Here is a 13,081-nt window from a genome sequence, read left to right as displayed (position 1 = left end):
TGGTGTAGTGTTTTACACGCGCTGCCACGTCAGCACCACGTCAGTAAAAAGTATCATTTTTTTATAGTTAAGGTGTGTAATAGGTCACTTATATAGTTTAGGTGTGGATTCGACTTTTCGACTATAGTTTGGGGTGGAAACGATGCCTTTTCCCTTAATGTTTTTAGCTGTTTACTTTTGTTATTTAATAGGCTGGACGCGCCTAAAATCAGTGTAACACACGCGCCTTAGAATGGGGGTCGCGGGGAGGTAATAATATCACTTTTATATAGTTAAGGTGTGTAATAGGTCACTTATATAATTTAGGTGTGGCTTAGACTTTTCTTGTATAGTATGGGGTGGAAATGATGCCTTTTCCCTTAGAAAAAGGATCAAAATGGTTAGGTATATTTGTCAAATTGTATATTCTTAAACGATTCAATGTTCACATGCTTGTTAACTTTAAATAAAATAAATAAACCAAACAAAAGTCACCACATAACACATAATATATATAAAAATAAAAGGCATTCTAGGATGAAAACTATGACTTTAATGAGTGATCTAGGCATATACATTTAAGCTTCTAACACATGAAATAAATGATAGTGATAGGACATGATGCTGAATTTGATATTGTAGTTCTAAAGAAGATAAGGAAACTAGGGAAATGGACAAGGTCGACTTTTGTTGAACATCCTATCTATGGATTCGAAACATCCTTTGTGATTGATATCTCATCACATTGTTAATCCATCCAACTTCATATAGAAAAAAAATAAAATAGGAGAAATAATTTTTTATCATGATGAGACCGAACTTATTAAATGAGAACCTATGTATCCTTTTTATAGGGAATCAAGTCAAGCGTAGTTTTAATTACATAAGCAAAGAAATCATAAAAGAAAACTTCATATGTTGTAAAGTGTAATTTCAAGTGTTTGGCATCCCCGAGTTAAGAACCAACATGATATTCATTAATTTCGAATAGCTGCAATTCATGCTCAAGAAATTAATTAGCATCAAGATTTGGCTCTGTCATATTTATCACCTTGGTATCAATTATTATTGTAATTCTATCTTTTAAAGTTTGACATTATTCAGTGATATTCTCTTTCATCCCTAAATGATAAGCACATGTCTTAGTGTAATCGAGCAAAGTTGCATATGTATCCCTTATCATGGCAGGAATTAGAGCGATACAACTAGTAACCCTTTATCACTCATAAAGTTGGGCTATGGGCTCATCCAAATGAGAATAATGTCCTGGTGGATTTTTCTAAAACTTAAACTAAGATTTGGCAGACTGATTAAATCATTGATTTGTTGTTGGATTTTGATAAGGCACATAATTGTATTTTAATGTTTGAGCAATGAATGGAGGTGAGTGCCAAACAGTGTAATGATAAGGTTTTGTTGAGGATTGGGGACAATAGGTTTGGGTATAATTTGGTGTTGGATTAATTTATGGAGCTTTATGCCATATCAAGTGAGGGCGACTTTTCTTTACTATCCATCTATCACTTATCAAATTTTGCATTTCTCTCTTCAACTGGTGGTATTCATCTATATCATGACCAGCCAAGCCAGAATAAAAGACATAATGTTTTTTGGGATCAATGAAAGAATTTGAAGGATAATAGAAACCAATAAGCTTAGGTTGCAAGATAGTATGTGACCTTAATATTTTAAGAGTGATTGACGGTGGTACGTCTAAGAGAGTCATAGCTTAGGGTTTTACCACTTTGGTCTTTATAGGCTTTGATGCTTCATTCATAACCATCCTATAATACCCCGAACATTTCTAGCTCAGTCCAACCCTTAGTATGTACTTGTAACACTTAGAAGCTGGAAAATAACTAAGTTCCGGGTAAGTTTCAGGATTTTCAAATGAGGATTGGACCGCATTCGAATTGGAAAAATAGTAGCTCACCGCGATTAGGCCGCATCGCGGTGAGTATCACGATGATCATGTCATCGCATTGCGATGAAGGCCATTTCAGCATTTGTCAATTTCCAGATGGTCATCACGGTTGCACCGCATCACGGTGAACCCCAAAATAGTAATTGTCATGATTGAAAGAGTCACTGCGATTCCACCGCATCACGGTAGGTATTACGATGACCCAATCACCATATCTCGGTGAGGCCTTAATCAGCATTCCAGATGCGGGATTTTAAATCCCAAGGGCAATCTTGTCTTTCATCAAGCCCCCAACCCGTGTAAACAGAAGATTAATCTTGAAATTGAGCAAAATATGCTCATTGTTCATCAAATTTCTCTCCATTTAAACCTTATCTGTCAAATACAAGATCAAATCTCAAAAAATCTCACCATCAATCCTCTCAAATTTATTAACCCAGGTATGTTAGATGTTCATCCATGGGTTCCTTCTACCCATGGAGTCTAAGTATCCGGTTTAAATTACAAAAATTATGATCTTTTAAAGTTATTTTGATTTTAGATTATGATTTCACCCATGAATCTCCCTGAACTATGATTTTACATCATGTATAAATGAAATTATTGTGGTTACTCAATTCTCCACATTTTAATGTTGTCATTCATTGGATTAAATCATGATTTAGTGCTATTCATGTTGAATTCATGCTATTACTAAAAGTCCTATAACATTCCCATGATTTGAATAAACTATGAACTACAATTGTTTGATAAAATGCCTACAAGAGTGAAGATTTGATAGAGGCTTGCATGTTATTTCCTTCAAGCTTAAGTATCATGTTAACTATTTTTTCTTTTGAGTCCTAGGGGTATTGAATACCCGAAAATCATAGCTGTTTACTTAGCCTCATCTTAGTATCTTCAAGATAAATTTACAATATATTATGAGCATTAAGCAATCAGTCAGTTAAACTCATAACAGTTTAGCATCCAGTGTCATTCAGTTGGGAGTAGGACTTAGCACCGAGCGAGTGCAGGGATGACGACTTCCCCGTCAGATAGGTAGATTCTTTAGTAGAAATCCCTATACTCTAGAACTACATAGCCAGTATAAGATTTGAGGAGTCACCCGTCAGTACAGTCTTGACTACCTCCCAGGGGTCACCCGTTATTTTATGCTTGACACCCTTAGTCCTTTGGGACCATACAGTTTACCAGTTTAGTGGATCCACATAGCCAGCATTAGTACCCGTGGCACGGTACTAACACCCTTCTAACTAGGGTTACAGGTTGGACCCCAATTAGCTCAGATCGGGGCATGTCGGTTAGATGATACCTTCCACAATCTCAGCTACAGTTTCAATCCAATAATCAGTTCAGACACTCACTCTTAGTGTTGGTTGACCAAAGCTTACAGACATCAGTTATTTCAGTATTTCAGTTTATAGATTTTATTCAATTTGTGTCACATACTTGGTCATACATCCTCAGTATTTACAGATTTCACATATTCTTAGTAACTCCAGATTTTATGCATTCTATTCAATACCTTATGTTATACATACATATTCAGATAATTATTTATCTATGTTTATGAAACCATGTATATTAGCGTACCTCATTGAGCATACCAGTACATTCAAAGTATTGATCGCATACTTTTTTCCTTTGGTGCTATAATGTATCATATCATAGGATCGGACACCCAGTTCCGGATCGCACTTAGACTTCTCAGGCTCACAGCAGTAGCAGTGGTGAGTCCTTATATTTCGAGGACAAATTATTTTGTTTCATGCTTTTAGTTTAGTAGTTGGTTGGAGTTAGTTGGGCCATGTCCCATCAACTCGTATTTAGTTAAGTTTAAAGGCTTTTAGACATGTCAGTTAGTTATTCAGTTTATTAGTATTTTATCAGATTCAAATAGTTATTTTCTTCAGATTCATGTTTCAGTACTGATTCATTTGATAAAACCTTATGTCTAGTTAGTTGTTCTTCCGCATTTATTGTGTTATTAGTCAGTGCTCACAGTAGGTACCAGCTCATGGGTTAGCTTGTGGTCCCTCGAAACTATAAGCACCGTGTGATGCCCAGGGTGTACTCTCGGGGTGTTACACATCCTTACCTTATTTCTTTGTTGTGGCTCAACCAAACCAACCTTGCCATATATTAGAGTTTTGACATTTAACTTTCTCTTTAGCCTATTGTCGAACTGCTCAATAAAGTTACTTTCTAAATTATCCTAGAGACCCATTTATTTGTATCCTTCTCTGCGTACCACATCAATGCTAACCCTATAAGTGAACTATCGAGGTTGACCTCCAAATGGGAATGAGGAATTTTGACCCATCATATAATGGAAAATTCAAGTCCCAAACTCAATTATATCCTTCCACTGATTTGGATAACTTATTCATCTCACGCTGTTGAGATGATCCTGCTTTATGGTTAGAAACTTATCCTTCTGTCTTTTTTTTGTTTCCCATCTCTGTCAACCCATTGAGTGCTTTTGACAGTGCAATTCAATACAATCTTAAAGATACTTGTACATCATAATCAGGCATAAGTGAGGTCATCAATATAGGAAACTTCATAGAATAGATGGGAGCAATAAAGTTAGTTTCAGATATTGGCTTTGGGAAGCGTGGTGGCATATAAGATGAACCTCAAAGATTAGTCATTATTTCTTTGACTTTTTCTACTTTCCTTTCCATACTTTTGATGCTTGACTCAAATAGAGTAACTTTGTCTAGGCGTAACCCCAAACTCCCATGCTCAACTAGCACCGACATATTTTGGTTTAAACCGAAAATATCAAAAAAATGAAAAAAAAAATTAATTTTGGTTTGGTTTTTTGATTTTTAGGTTTTTTGGATTGGTTTCGATTTCAAATTTTAAAACTTCGGTTAAACGATTTGGTTTTCGGATTTTCAAAAAAAAAAATTTGGATAAACCAAAAAATTAAAATTATATAATTAATATATTATAATTTATATATATATTTTATTATATGTGTAAATATATTAAAAATATAATATAATTTGATATAAGTAGGGGTGGAAAACGAGCGGATTGGATTGGATTTGGATAGGTTAAATATGGATCGAGCAAAAATGGTTTGGATTGCAATCCGCCCATATAAATATGGGTAAATATAGATTTGGTCAAATATGGATTGGGTAAAAATGGTTTCAACCCACTTTAACTCCTAAGTCAAAAACTTAAAACTTCTATATCATATCAACTTGACTTTTTTTTCATTTTTTTTTTAGTTTTTTTTGTCTCTCTTCTATATGTAGCCTCTAGTTTTTTTTTTTTTTTTTTTTTGTCTTTTCTTTTTTTTTTCTCTCTCTCTTCTATCTCTACCCTCTGCCCTTTGTTTCTCTTTCTTTTTTCTTTTTTTTCTTTTCCTTTTTAGTCTCCTTTTTTAAATTTTTATTTTTTTGTTTTTACTTCTTTCTCATTTTTTTATTTTTTGGTTGTATTTTATGTTTTATTTTTTTTTATTTTCGAAGAACATGGTTAAGTCGAGTACAAATTATGGATGCTGACTAAAATATCGTAACCACTCAGTATATTTGTTTTCACCATCATCTTTTTTCTTTTCCCTTTTCTCCTTTTTCATTATTTTTTCTTTTTTTCTTCAATTCTTTCTTTATGCTTTTTTCTCTCTTCTATCTCTAACTTCTACCTCTCTTTCTACTTTTTTTATTTTCTTTTTTTTATGATAACGAAAATACCATAAGCATATATTGATTTATATTCGCCCAACATTTATAATTCGAGGGCTTTGTAGATCCTTAGCCATATATATTTTAGTCTCAAGAAAATACAATTAATTCATATACTTTTTTTTATATTTTCATCCGGTATTCGGTGCCTGCATTGGAGCCCCGACTAATTCGGATCGGGCATTGCAGGGCCCATTAAGGTGGCAGCGCTCCCAATAAAGTTTTCTTCATAACCAGGGTCGTACCCTCGACCTTTGGTTAAGGGTGGAGCAACCCCATCCACTGCACCACAACTCGTGTTGATTTTAATTCATATACTTATTTGTATATAAATACAAATAATAAATTACACATATTGACAAATAAACTATTCAAATACAAATAATAAATTTATTTGAATTATATAGTATGATACAAATAAATTTAAAGTAAAAAAATATAAAATGCAATGACAAAAAATAGATGAGGAAAAGAATATAAAAAAATAAGAAAAATGACAAAAATGACGAACCAAGAATGAAAAAAGGGGAAACGAAAATACAAAAAAAAAGAATGCAAAGAAATAAAATTGAAAAACAAAAAAATGATGAAAAAGAAGAAAGAAAAAAGTGCAAGAAACGAGTAAAAAATAAGTGGAAAAAATGAAAAAGAAAAAAAGTAAATTAAAGGAAAAAGGAAAGAAAAAATAGTAAATTAAAGGAAAAAGAAAGAAAAAACAAAAAAAAAAAGAGAAATAAAAGATAGAAAAAAATAATAATAAAGGAGTGAGACTATGGATTATATTTAATTGATAAGAGATGTTATGAATTATATAGGCTAAATGGGATAATTAGAAGCTTATATTTACTAACTCATGTAGGTCTCAAGCGAATACGAATGATGAAATAAGAATGAGAAAGGGGAAAGCGAAAAAAAAAGAATACAAAGAAAAAAGAAAAAAAAATAAAAAAAATAGATAAAAAAAAATGAGAAAGAAAAAAAAAAGAAATTATAAGGTATAAGTAAAAAAATTTAAAAAATGAAAAAGAAAAAAAGTAGATTAAAGGAAAAAAGAAAGAAAAAAAGAAGAAGAAAAGAAACTTGAAAAGAAAAAAAACTGAAACTTTAAGCATAGGTGGGTGATCTCTGTGTTTAAATGGGTACCCATATTTTACCCATTTTGTCCATATTTGTATGAACTTTTAAAATGAGTTGAAGTCCATATTTACCCATTCGAAATATGAGTGATCCAATTCACTAAATATGAGTTAAATGAACTCTTTTTACAAATATGGGCTGAAATTGTCACCCCTAGATATAACATATAAATATATAAATTATAATTATTTAGTAACCCTAAATCCTAATATACTGTGTTGCTTTATACCCCAACATTAATGTGAAGGTTTTAGCGGTGATCAGCTATCCTTAATTCGTTAGTTCATTTGAAATTTCAACATCGCTAACGGCAGTCGGCAGTCGTTTGCTCAATTCGTCACTGCCATCGACAGTCGTTGTTGAGTGCAGCCACTATCGTCATGCCAACAGCTGCAACTCAGCGAGGTCAATATGTATGGTTATTTCATGCGTGTTGAATTAATTATATTTGGAAATGAAAAATAGGTTTGAAAAAAAGATTATTTTTCTAGAAAAATCATTAATTTTAAATGTCACTACTTTATTCTTTAAAACCGAAATAACCTAACCGAATTTGTAAAAATCGAACCAAACTGAAATAATTTTGGTTTGGTTATGGTTGTCATTTTTGTCAATCTGGCAATTGAAAAATCAAACCAATATTCAACAATCAAACCGAACAAATCGAATGCCCACCCCAATGGTCAACTTCAGTAATGATAAGGTTAATAAACATTGCTTGACTAGCCATTTCTGACGTTCAACTCAACCTTAGAAGAAGGGACTTATAGTTAGTGAAAAGTTACGCACGAAAGTCTAGAAAGAATATTCTAATTCTCTTAAAGTAATGAGTTAGACTCTTGAGTGAATTGAAGTTATGAGGGCTCTATATGACTTAGAGTTCATGAAAGCTACAATACCACACAAATATGATAACATTAATGATCGAGGGTCATGGCACAGATGATAGTATGTAAGTGTTGAAAGCATTGGGAAGAGAATGTCCTAAAATGATACATTACCTAAAAAGATCATAAATGGGACTAAAATCTCTTATAAAAAAAGAGTCGGACGAAGAGATGATTGGCAAATCAATAGTTTAGAAAACAAAACTGATCCACGGGGATAAATTGGAGGGAAGTTTTTGAATAGGAACTAAGAGTGTATGGTTGGTCCCATACCCTAACATAACAAGAATTTTAAGAGTAAAGAACTCTAAAAGTAAGGATTACTAAGAGTAAGAAATAACTAGGATAAGACTAAAAAATAGCAAGGTTGGCAAGATATTAACATATATATATAAAATTAACACATAGCAAGTAAGATTACGCGTCCTTTTGGGGTCATGAACCCCTTTGGAATTTGATCAAAATTTCACTACTTAACATTCAGTGCATCATGGGTGTCAAGACATCTTAGACTGAATGATTCCCATATTCCTTAGTAAAAGAATACGCACCCATGATCTAAAGAACAAGAGTTATTTCATGGCACGGTTCCCTCAAGTGGGCAACTCAAGAGTGGAAAATCTCATGACTGTCAACGCACAACTGATTATCTGATTCATGAGGCATTTAATGCAAGGGTGTTTTAGGAATAAACATCTGTGCAACCACACAATCATTCTTAAAAGAAAAAAAAAAAAAAAAAGAGGTTCCAAGTGGAGGAAAATATGAACGAAATGCTATTTAAAATAAAGAAATAAACACATGGTATCTAATGAGCGCAAGGGGTAACTTCTCATGCCAATGTTAGACATTTTCAATCATCTTCTGCAGTATCCTCTTGAATATTTTTGCTCACGGCTTCTACCGCTCCATTTATTTGTTGCATATATGTTGTGGAATTCCAATGCTTGATCTTGAACTTCCATATGTTGTTTTTATCAAATCACTGTTGAGGTTGGCACCATTGATTGTGATGATAGACTCGGGAACTCCAAATTAACAAATAATGTAATTTCGAACAAAGTCATCCACGACTTTATTTGTGACTAATTTATGAGAAATGGCTTACACCCATTTATAGAAGTAATCAATTTCAACAAGAATAAACCAGATACCATTAGACACGAGCAGTTCAATAGGAATTGACGTCCATACCCCAAGCTGTAAAGGGCTAAAGTGAGCTAGTGACATGGAACTCATTGGGAGGAACTCAAATTATATAAGCATGAGTTTGATATTGAATGAACTTTTGCACATAATGGATACATTCGATTTCTATATTCAGCCAAAAGTAACCCAATCTCAGTATCTTCTTTTCCAACATAAAGCCAATCATATGTGGGCCACACGTTTCAGCATGCACCTCTCCAATCAGTTTGGATGCCTACATGTCTTTGATGCACCTTAACAACCCTAATTTAGGAGTCCTCCTATATAAGACTTTGCCACTTAAAAGGAATTGGTTGGCTAATCTCTGAATGGCGTATTTTTGTACACTTGTCACATTTTTAGGATAATCTACAATCTTTAAAGATCTTGTATATCCATAAACCATGGTTTTCTATCCAAGTTCTTCTCGACATGAAAATAATATGTTGGCTGATTTTGTATATGGATGGGAATAGGATCAATATAATTCTTATTTGGATGCCAAATCATGGAGGATAAAGTAGCCAAGACATCGGCAAACTCATTTGGGATCCGTGGGACATATTTAAATTTTATTTTGAGAAATCTCTTGCACAATTCTTATATACAATTCGAGAAAGGTAGGAGCTTTGATTTTGTGTCCACTTACCTTGTACCAAATGGATCAATAAGTCTAAATATCCACTCACCAATATTTCTTGGATATTTAAATCAATAACCAAATGAAGCCCAAGATGCAAGATTCATATTCAGCCATGTTGTTGGTGCAAGGAATTTTGAGATTGGTTGACACAGGATAATATTGACCAGTATCCAAGATCAAAATAAAACCAATACCTACTCCTTTGAAATTGTGGCTCCATCAAAGAATAATCTCCAACCATCATATTCTTTAGAGATATTATACCTCACGAATGCCACCACTTCATCAAGAAAGTAAGTCTTAAATGGTTGATACTCTTTGTCCACTGGAGTTTTTGCCAAATTATCTGTTAATGCTTGTGTTTCTACAGCCTTTTGTGTGACATAGACTATATCAAAGTAGCTCAATAGTATTTTCTATGTAACTAGCTTTCTAGTAGGCATCGATTTCTGAAATATGTACTTAAATGGATCCATTTTGGAGATCTGATAAGTAGCATGTGCTAAGAGATAGTGCCTCAATTTCTGAGCTACCCATGTTAAAGCATAATATGTGCGCTTCAATAAAGAGTATCAGGCCTCATACGATGTAAAATCCTTGATCATGTAATAGATTACCTATTCTTTCTTACTTGTTTTATCATGTTACCCCAGGATACAACCAAAAGCATTATCCATTATAGACAAATATAATAGCAACGACCTATCAGGTTTGGGAGGAACCAAAATAAGAGGGTTCGACAGATAATGTCTGATTCTTTGAAATGCCAACTGACTCTCTATTGTCTATTCTATTACAACATTTTTCCTTAATAGCTTGAAAATTAGCTCACAAATAACCATGGACTGGACTATAAAATGGCTGATGTAGTTAAGGAGACCTAAAAAGCTATGATGTTATTTTTGCTTTTTCGAGGCAGAAGATCCTGAATAGCTTTGATCTTGGCTAAATCAAGTTCTATACCTCTACGGATGATAATGAATCCCACAAATTTTCTATGGGAACCCCAAAGATACACTTTATCGCGTTCAACTTTAGATTATACTTTCTCAGTCTGTTAAAGAACATCTCAAGATCGCAAATGGTTTGTATCCTCCTTTGACTTGATTATAACATCGTCCTTATAGACCTAAATTTCCTTGTGTATCATGTTATGAAATAGAGGGATCATAGCGTTCATGTATTTAGTTCCAACATTTTTCAACCTGAATGGCATACGCTTATAGAAGTAACCCCACTATAGAGTGATGAAAGCAATATTCAAAGTATCCTTCTCGTGTATCTTAATCTGATAATAACCAGCAAAGCACACAAATGACCATGTTTCATGATCAATCAAAATATAGATATTGGGGAGTGGGAAGTCATCTTTAGGACTGGCCTTATTGAGGTCCCTATAATCCATGAAAACTCTAACCTTTCCATTTTTTTAGGGACTGACACATCATTGATTAACCAGGTTGGAATTTTATTACTTTTAGGATACCAGTCTCAATTTGCTTTGAGATCTCCTCTTTGATTTTCAAAGTTAGATTGACTTGTATTTTCTAAGTTTTTCCTTAATAGAGGGACAATATTGATAACTTTCATGTCAGCATAAGACCAAGCAAAGACATCTGGGTGCTTTTTCAAAAATCGAACACATTTCTCTTTCTCATCCTTAGTCAAATGGACGTTGATACGGGTTTATTTTACTACTTTAGAATCCTCTATGTTTAATACTTTCATTTCTACTAGGTTTGCCTTGGGTTTATCTTCAAAATCTTTAACCTTACTAATAAATTCCTCGGGGACCTCATCTTCTTCCACTTCTAATTCTCTTATATTATGTTGTACAGTCTAGTTATTTGTCACAATCTCAAATTAAACATTTTTAAAAGTAATTTTCCTGAAAGAAACAAAAGTAGAGTATATTAATAAACCAATTAGAAAGTATTTATTAATTCAAATAGTGCTAAATTTATCAAAACATGACACTAAATCAAAAGGGAACAAAAATTAGAAAAATGCAAACTAGCTCAAAATATTGAGTCAATTTATTTAAAAATCATAAAAACATAAAGAATATACCAAATCTACCCAAGTGCCCGATGATGCTTGGATAGAGTGACGGTCCAGTTGTTGTGTAGTCCTCCGTCCACTGCTTTGACTAGGGGCTTCTTTTTCCTCATTGATGATGATGTTAATATCATCTTCCTCAGTCAAAAATAAGAACCTCAACTTTCCAATACCTCATCTACACTATTGTCAAGAAACCCAACAGAGCAAAAAGTTTGATACAGTGAGGACAGGGGATCTGGTAAATAATAATAACAACCATCCTTATGTGGCCTCCAGTTGAGGTATTCTAGTGTAGTGTACTCATAACCCCAACCAAATATGGTCTTCTTGTACTATAGATGTATAGGCTCGGTTATCCCTTGCAATTTTTCTCCTAGAATTTTACTTGGATTATACCAAACTTGAGCAATAATCTCTCACCCTTACTCTTCCACTGCGACTCTCCTTCAATATTTCCAACCAACTCTAAAGTATGAAATATTTTCCCATCGACACTCTTCTTTCCCTCAAATCCATATATGGGATATCCTTCTTCGCCATGCATCACCATCTTTTGATGATCATACTCAAACTTGAGACATTAGTATAGTGTGGAGGGGACTGCACCATCCATGTGAATCCATGACCATCTGAGTAACGGGTTGTATAAAGCAGGAATGTCCATCACCTGGAACATTATGGGAAAAGTTACAGGACCAATCACCATGTTCAATGTAATCTCTCTAATGGTGTCTCTCAGAGAGCCATGAAATGCTTTCACATTTATTTTCCAAGTTTGCATCTTAGTTAAATCGACTTTTAACCTTATCAAGGTACCCCAAAAGATAGATATTTAATCCCAAACCTGGATCAATCAACACTCGAGATATCACTCTCTCTTTATATTGCATTGTAACACGCAAAGCATTATGTGTGATCTTTCTTCAGGTGACAACTCATTCTCATAAAAGGATATCTTGTATGCTTCAAATATCTGCCCAACCATGTGAACCATTTCTCTACCTGTTGTGGTAGCTGACACATAAGCTTCACTTAAGAATTTTATTATGGACTTTTTGTGGTACTTAGAAGTCTACAACAATGTCAAGATAGATATTTGGGCTAGGGTCTTAGTCAATTGATCCACTACAAAGTATTCTTTGGCATGTACCTTCTTCTAAATGTCATTTTCCTCCATTTCTATAATGGGTTGTTTACCTTTGCTAGAACTCCCTTGGAATAGATTTTCAGGTGTATATACTCTTTCCGATCAAGTAACCTCTTGTGTGACATCTACTTCGATCGCCTTTACTTTTCCTGGGGTATTCTGCTCATAGTTCCATGGGACTGCATATGGATCATAAATGGCTGGGAAGGCTCTTACGACTATGAAAGGGGTTTAGGAGCGGATACTTTAACTTTAAATAGTGAATGTCCTTGTACACTAATGGGATTACTATTTCCCTTCTCAATGAACCATGTGGAATTTTCTAGGTCCACATTTTTATCAACATCAAGCATATTCACCTGATGATCTGAACATGGATTATTTGTGATGTGTGATAATGGATCTTTC

The sequence above is a fragment of the Capsicum annuum genome, unplaced genomic scaffold (assembly GCF_002878395.1).
Source record: "Capsicum annuum cultivar UCD-10X-F1 unplaced genomic scaffold, UCD10Xv1.1 ctg1490, whole genome shotgun sequence".
In the NCBI taxonomy this organism is placed as follows: domain Eukaryota; kingdom Viridiplantae; phylum Streptophyta; class Magnoliopsida; order Solanales; family Solanaceae; genus Capsicum; species Capsicum annuum.
Note: the sequence above shows the minus strand (reverse complement) of the source record.